Below are 7,904 nucleotides of genomic sequence, written 5' to 3'. Positions count from 1 at the left end.
TGCTACAATTTCTGTTCGTGTCTAAACTTAGTTTATCACCATTATGGTGAGTTTTCAACAGTAGGAGCCCATCAGGACACCTAAAGAGGGACAAATTCCCAAGCTGGAAAAGGAGCAGGTCATAAGCCTAGGGAGGCAGCTTGAGTTTTAGGTCAAAGGTGCAGGCTGGAAAGCAGTGGTATATTGCTGAAAGATGGTCAGGAAGACATGAATGTTTATCAGTTGGGTTTGTAAGATACCTTTACAGCTTGCCAAGTGCATTCTCATAAATATCACCAGATCATCATTCCAGGGAAGAGGGTAGAGCACTTACCTTGAAAATAAGGTTATTTTTGGTACATTTTAATATTGCAATGGATATTTTAATAGTGACTTGTTTTTATGGTATACAAATAATCTTGGCATGTGATTAATCAGTGCATACAGTTCTGCTTTCTCTTAATTCAAAGGTCTGTGTATGCTAAGGAAGGTATTTTAAATTCCAAAGTAAAAGGCTTGGATTTATGCTTAACATAAAATGAAAATTCATTTTATTTTAAGAATTTAATCTATTTAAATAAGGCAGCCATGACTTTGATATGTCTCATATATAGCAATATTTTCAAAACCTCTTAAGATATGTTGAAAAATGTGATTCCATACTATTCATGGTTCCTCCCTCCATTTTTAAAGAACATTTTTCATTTTTTATTTCCCACTTAATAGTATTTTATTTTTTCCAATTATATACAAAGACAGTCTTCAACATTTACTTTTACAAGATTTTTATTTCCAAATTTTTCTGCCTCCCCAAGAGAGCAAACAGTCTGATATAGGTTATACATAATCATATTAAATACATTTCCACATTAGTCATGTTGTGAGAGAAAATCTGGACAAAAAGGAAAAGCCATAAGAAAGAAAAAAGTGAAAATAGTATGCTTGATCTGCATTCAGACTCCATAGTTCTTTTTCTGGATGGGAATAGCATTTTCCATCATGAGTCTTTTGGAATTGTCTTGGATTGTTTTATTGCTGAGAAGAGTAAGTCTATCATAGTTGGTCATAGCATAGTGTTACTAATTACTGTGTTGTTACTGGTTCTCACTTCATTCAGCATTTGTTCATGCAAGTCTCTCCAGGTCTTTCTGAAATCTGCTTGCTTATCATTTCTCACAGCACAGTACATTCATATACCACGACTTGTTCAGCCATTATCCACCCAATGGGCATCCTCTCAATTTCCAATTCTTTGCCACCACTAAAAAGAGCTCTATAAATATTTTTGAGCATGTGGGCCCTTTTTTTTTGTGTGTGATCTCTTTGGGATACAATCCTAGTAGCAGTATTGCTGGATCAGAGGGTATGCACAGTTTTATAGCCCATTGGGCATAGTACCAAATTGCTTTCCAGAATAGTTGGATCAGTTCACAACTCCACCAACAATGCAGTAGGGTTCCAATTTTTCCACATCTCCAACATTTATCATTTTCCTTTTTTGTCATATTAATCTGGTAGTGTGATATGGTACCTCAGAGGTGTTTGAATGTGCATTTCTTTAATGGTAAATTTAGAGCATTTAAAAAATGTAACTATAGATAGCTTTGTATGACTATAGATAGAAGAATTTCTTTATCTGAAAACTTCATATCCTTTGACCATTTATCAATTGGGGAGGGAATGTCTTTTAAAGTTGACATTTTATAACTCAAGAATTTCTTCAACAGCTTTAAAACATCAGGAATTTGCCTGTCTCCTTTTAAGATCAGTTCCTTACTTGCTTTATTATTATAAAGTTTAAAACATTTGTCATAGGTTCATAGAATCTCAAAATAGGAAAGAGTCCCCAGGTCTAAAACACTAACAAATTATGAATCCTGTCTATAATATTCCTCCTTCCCCCAAACAAGTGATTATTTAGTTTTGAATTAACTATCACCTTCAATGACCTTCCCTCTCACTCAGATAGCTTTACTTGTTCAAGTGTTTTTCTTTATGTGGGCTAAAATCAGCCTTCTTGCAGCTAATACCCATTAGCCCTACTATCAAGGGCCACTTGGGTGCCAGCCCCAGGTGTGAGCGAAGATGTGAAAGAATTAACCAGGTGGGTAGTTCATAGGATAGAACTCCATTTACTGATTCTTAGTACAAGGTTTTTATAGAGAAAAAGAGACAAAGGAAGTGTATTCAAGTTTTCTTATCATTACCTTAGTCTGTTGTATCTTGGAAGTAGCACAGAATAGATAATTTGATAAGGATTTGTTATCTAGGAGACTACAGTCTTAGGGTAAGACTTTTGATCTATTCCTCAGGTATCTGCTAATGCAGCGGCAGTCATAAATGGATACAGCTGAGAGCAAACTTGAAAGCCAAAGCTGCAGTCCTCAAAAGATCACGTTTAGAGCTGACTGCCCAAAAATACCTGAGTGCTGAATCAAATATTTTAGCTCTCAGCTAAATTCTTAGGGTAGAGCCTATTGATCTCAGAACTCAAGTAACATCCTTATAAGTGTAACCCATAACAAAGAACTCAGGATTGGGGTGGCCAGGTAGCACAGCCAGTAAGAGCACCGGCTCCAGTGTCGGGATGACCTGGAGATCGAATCCCGGGCTCAGACACTTAGCACCCACCCAGAAACACCTGGCCGTGTAACCTTGAGCAAGTTACTTAACCCTGATTGCTTAGGGGCGGCCAGGTGGCTCAGCGAGGAAGAGCACCGGCTCCAGTGTCGGGATGACCTGGATCAAATCCGGGTTCAGATACTCAGCACCACACCCAGAAATAACTGGCCGTGTAACCTTGAGCAAGTTACTTAACCCCGATTGCTTTAAAAAAAACACACACACACACACAAAGAACTCAGGAGCTAACTTAACAAAAAAGTTGCATCTCAAAGGGCTCTTATATTAAAGTCCACTATTAGGATTAATATCTGAGTCCTGAATCAGGCTTCTTTGGCTCCCCACACCCTACTTTTACCACTTGGGGTAAAAAAAAAATCAGTATTTAAAGGGAGCTATTCTTACTCCTCAACCTGTGTGTGTGTGTGCGCGCATGCAACAAATTAAAATTTTTTATTCTCCAGAATAGGAATTGCATTTCCATTTTGCAATATTGATAAGTACAATATTCACTTCTGTCCCTCTCCAAATATTCAAATACTCAATGCCCAGATTTTCAGAAGTAGTTCAAATGTTATTTTTAATCTGCTACTGTACCCAGCCTCGGCTACAAATTTGAGCCCACTGGGTTTTTGAAAAGCTATATAGAACGCTTTCTCTTTCTAGTACATGAATCTACCTCTTCACTGGTGGGTCAGGAAGAGGTTCCACCAGAGAAGGCTGCTCCAACACTTGAGAATCCCCTACGAATGCCTCCTGGTAAGGTCCCTGCTCTCTGGCATAGCTTAATGATGGTGTTGCAGAACATCTTTCTGCTGAGATTGAAATTCTTCCTTCTTGGCAGTCTGGTTCTTACCTTATCTAGCCCATGGATTACTTCATTACCTTTGTCAAGGTCTTCACTAATTTCCCCTTGGAGTTTCTCATCCTCACTTCAGATTTCATGTTAAGAACAAAATTCTAGTAAGTTCTTGGAAGATACTTTGTCTCTTCGCTCATTTTTAGTCTTGTATTTCTCAGCTTCTGGGACCAATGTCTTTTTTGCTGAGACAGCCCTTATCATTGGTGATGGTGATCTTTCTCTTTTTGCCTGTGTTCTTATCCATAGGAGATACACTGAAGATGCCATTTGCAGCAATTTCAAAGATCACTTCAATCTTTTTTTTTCTTTTTTCAGGGGGAAGGCAGGGCGATTGGGGTTAAGTGACTTGCCCAAGGTCACATGGCTAGTGTTAAGTGTCTGAGGCTGGATTTGAACTCGGGTCCTCCTGACTCCAGAGTTGGTGCTCTATTCATTGTGTCACCTAGCTGCCCCCACTTCAATCTCTTAAGCACCATAGGGAAGGGGTGTGTGTGGAAGAAGTGGGAATTCTTGTGAACTCAAAATTGACACGTAGGTTAACATTTGTCACTTCACTCTCCTTCATAAACCTGAATAAGCACTCAAATTTGTTCCCACACAAGACAGCAGCCTAGACTAAACTGCACTATAAGCAACAGCCTCATCAAGAATGATACTCCTGTTCAGCTTGTTGCCATTGAAATCTTAAAAAAGGTTCTGGATCTTGGGGATGGGAGTGGAACCACTCACCAAAATAATTTCATGGATCTATGACTTATCTTAGGGCCTTTTTCATCCAGTTTGCCCCAGAAGAGGTCGATAATTCAACTCTTCAAATGGGCAAAGGTGACAGAGGTATAGAAGTCAATACCATCATAGAGGGAGTCAATTTCAGTATGGGCATTGGTTCTGGAAGAGAGGGTATACTTTGCATGTTCATAAGGGGTTGTGAAGGCAGCAAAAAGCCCCTTTATCCTTATTGGTGTCCTTACTGTGCTTGCACTTGAAATCAGTAATGAAATAGTTGAACATATGGTCCCGAAAGTCCTCTCTACCCAAGAGGATATCCCCAGCTGTGGGCTTGACTTCAAAGATGCCAAATTCAATGTGTACAGGACAGAGACATTGAAATTGAAGTGTCACCTCCAAGGTCAAAGATCAAAACATTTCTTTGAGGCACCATCCTCTTTATCCAAGCCATAAGCAATAGTAGCAGCAGTTGACTCATTGATGATTCAGAATACATTGAGATCAATGATAGTTTCAGCATTCTTGGCGGTCATTAGCCACTGTGAATGGTGAAATGCTTCATGTCTGACTGTATGACTGTTATCATTGCATACTCTAGCAAGTTTACTGTCCCTGCAGTATGGCTGTGGTTCAGGGATACAAAGTGGCTTTCTCATCTTCTCTTTCTCTCCTGGTCTCCTGTGTCAAGAAGCCCTGTCCTACCTTGAATGTTAGATTGTAAGCTCCTTGAGGGCAGGGACTTTTGCCTCTTTCTGTATCCCTAGCGCTTGACACAGTGCCTGGAACATAAATGTTTATTGAACTGAATTAAATGGATTACTTCCTCTGGTCAGATTACAGCTCTTTCCTTCCTTTTAGATGAGAAAAGAAGGAATGTTTTTTCCCCAAAACAGTCATAGCTTCACAGTCCCTTTGCTCTCAGAGATTCTTACAGATAAGTATTGATAACTTTATATTTGTACACAGACTTTGTTGGGGCATCTAGGTGTCACAGTGGATAAAGCACCAGGTTTTATCAGGAAGATCTGAATTCAAATTTGGCCTCAGGCACTAGTTGTGTGACCCTGGGCAAGTTACTTAACCCTATTTACCTCAGTTTCTTCATCTGTAAAATTAACTGGAGAAGGAAATGGCAAACCATTTCAGTATCTTTGCCAAGAAAACTCCAAATGGGGTCACAGAGGGTTGGACGCTACTGAAACAGCTGAACAACAAAAAACAGACTTTGTCTCCAGTGATCTCTTACATTCCTTCCCAGCATCAGAAATTTTGCAGTCTCTGGCAAAATCAGCCATGCTTCACTTATTTTCTGGAATTATACATCACAGCATCAAAATAAACATAAGTACTTAACAAAATAAGGCTGATTAATTCAGTCCCCCATGTAATCATTTCAGGATGTCATTCAGAACAAAGATACAGGAACAATATGGGTAATAGATACAATATAGTGCAAATCAGGATCCTTAACCTGGGCTCCATAAACTTGTTTCCAGTACAATAGTATTTTTTCTAATCTTAAATATTTTATTTTGTGCATTTAAAATTTTCTGAGAAGGGGTCCATGTATCAGACTGCCAAAGGGATCTATAACACCAAAAAATTTAGAAACCTTTATTAGGCATTCTTTGACAAGCTGTGTCAGTGACTAATAATGACTTGCATTTACAAAGTGCTTTAAGGTTTGCAAAGCATGTACACATATCTTCTTGGATTCTCACAACAACCCTGGGAAGCAGAAGCTATTATCCCCATTATACAGTTTCTGCAACTGTAAAATGAGGGGACTGAAGTCTCTTCTAGCTCCAAATCTATGATGCTGTGATTCCTTCTGAAAATACTATGGAAGTGATAAAGCTAAATGTGAAATTTAAAAGGAACTCATTCTTGCTGTATTATGTTGTTATTGTTCAGTCATTTCAATTTTGTTTGATTCTTTGTGACCCCGTTTGGGTTTTCTTGGCAGAGATGCTGGAGTGGCTTGCAATTTCCTTCTCCAGCTCATTTTGCAGATGAGGAAACTGAGGCAAACAGGGTTAAGTGACTTGCTCAGGGTCACACAGCTATTAAATGTCTGAAGCCAGATTTGAACTCAGTAAGATTAGTCTTCCTGACTCCAGGCCTGGTACTCTACGTACTATGGTGCCACCTTGCTGCCTAATGCTAGATTTCAAATGCCTCTTTTACTAAATGCATTGACATATAGATAAGAGATTTTTCCCTTAGGAGATGAGAGACATTTTTAGCTGAGCTGAGCTAGGAGATAGATGGAAGAAAGAGAAGCAAAGTGAATGGATCGATGCTAGACTTTCTTAAGTCTCACAGAAACATCCAGGACCAAATATAGACATATATATATCTAGACCTGTCTTCTTTCCCTTTTGGGAAAGAAATCATGAAATCAGGAAGTTCATATAACCTGTAAGCTAATAGCCTCTTTTAGTCAGAGAGGTTTGTGGGCTTTGTTTTTTTTTATAAGCTTCCCTCAGCACTTCAGGAAAACCTAATTCTTGGAGGAGAGAGGATGAGGGAGAACATTAATAACCCAAGTTATTAATAATATTAATATAATACACCACGCATAGTGTAAAGCCTAATAGAAAAGGCTTCCACTGAGCATGTGTGGTTGGCAAAAGTTACTAATCTAACAACTCAGCCATCTTACCAGTGCCTGATCTTGTTTGGGAGGTCTCTCCCTCTCTCTGTCTCTGTCTCTCTCTCTTGCTTTCTCCTTTTCACTCTCTCCTCTCTCTCCTTTCCCCATTTCCTCTCCTTCTCTCTCCTCCTCCTCTCTGCTTTCTCTCTCCTCTCCTTCTCTCTCTCCCCCTCCTCTCCTTCTCTTTCTTCCTCCTCTACTTCTCTCCCCCCACTTAGGTTAGGCTATACACTTGAAAGCAGATACTGTTTTTGCTTCTGTTAACTCCAGAGCCCAGTAAAATATCTGTCACAGAAATGGCATTTAGCAAATGCTTGTTGATTTGCAACTACTGTGGTTTGTGCATAAGTCAACAAGCATCTATCAAGCCCTTACTGTGTGCCAGGCACTGTGTTGAGCCCTGGGAATACAAACACATAAAAGGTAACTGAAAAGCATGGGGAAGGTGGATTGTGGATGTGGAGAAAGGGGAGGAAGGGTAATTGTTAACAAAGTCCAGAAGAGTCAGGAGAGCAGCTGGCCCTGGCCTCCTTAAAATGGAGATTCTAGGAGGAACCAGCCTATTAGAAAGAGAGAAGCCTCAGGCTGGAGGATCCTTCCATTTTATGAAGTCCAGGGGCGAAAAAAAGCTTCCAGGGGGAGGTTTCTAGTTATTATTCTAGTATCAACCTCCAGACAGCTTCAGTGAATAGAGGAGGATGAGGGTGTTGGCCAAGACCTAACCTAGAGTCTGACTGAGGCTTTGGACTGCAAGGAAATAACAGATTCAGAGCTAAAAGGGGCCTTGAAGGTCTTTTCTCCAAACACTTCATACAAGTGAGGAGAAAGCTGAGGCCTCAGGGAGGTGAAGGTTGCTTATCCAGGGTCATGAGATCATAGGTTTAGAGTTAGAAGGAAACTCAGAGGTTGCCAGTTTAAACCCCTCATTTTTCAGATAAAGAAACTGAGGCCCACAAGGGTTAGGTCACTTGCCCATGGTTCCAAAACTATAAGTATCTGAGGACCACTCAGATTTAGGTTCGCTGACTCCAGACACAAGTAGAATTTAACCTAAAT

This window comes from Petaurus breviceps, unplaced genomic scaffold (genome assembly GCF_028583685.1).
Source record: "Petaurus breviceps papuanus isolate PSGF00001 unplaced genomic scaffold, PetGlider_PUasm1.0 154, whole genome shotgun sequence".
NCBI lineage: Eukaryota > Metazoa > Chordata > Mammalia > Diprotodontia > Petauridae > Petaurus > Petaurus breviceps.
This window is presented reverse-complemented; position numbering follows the sequence as displayed.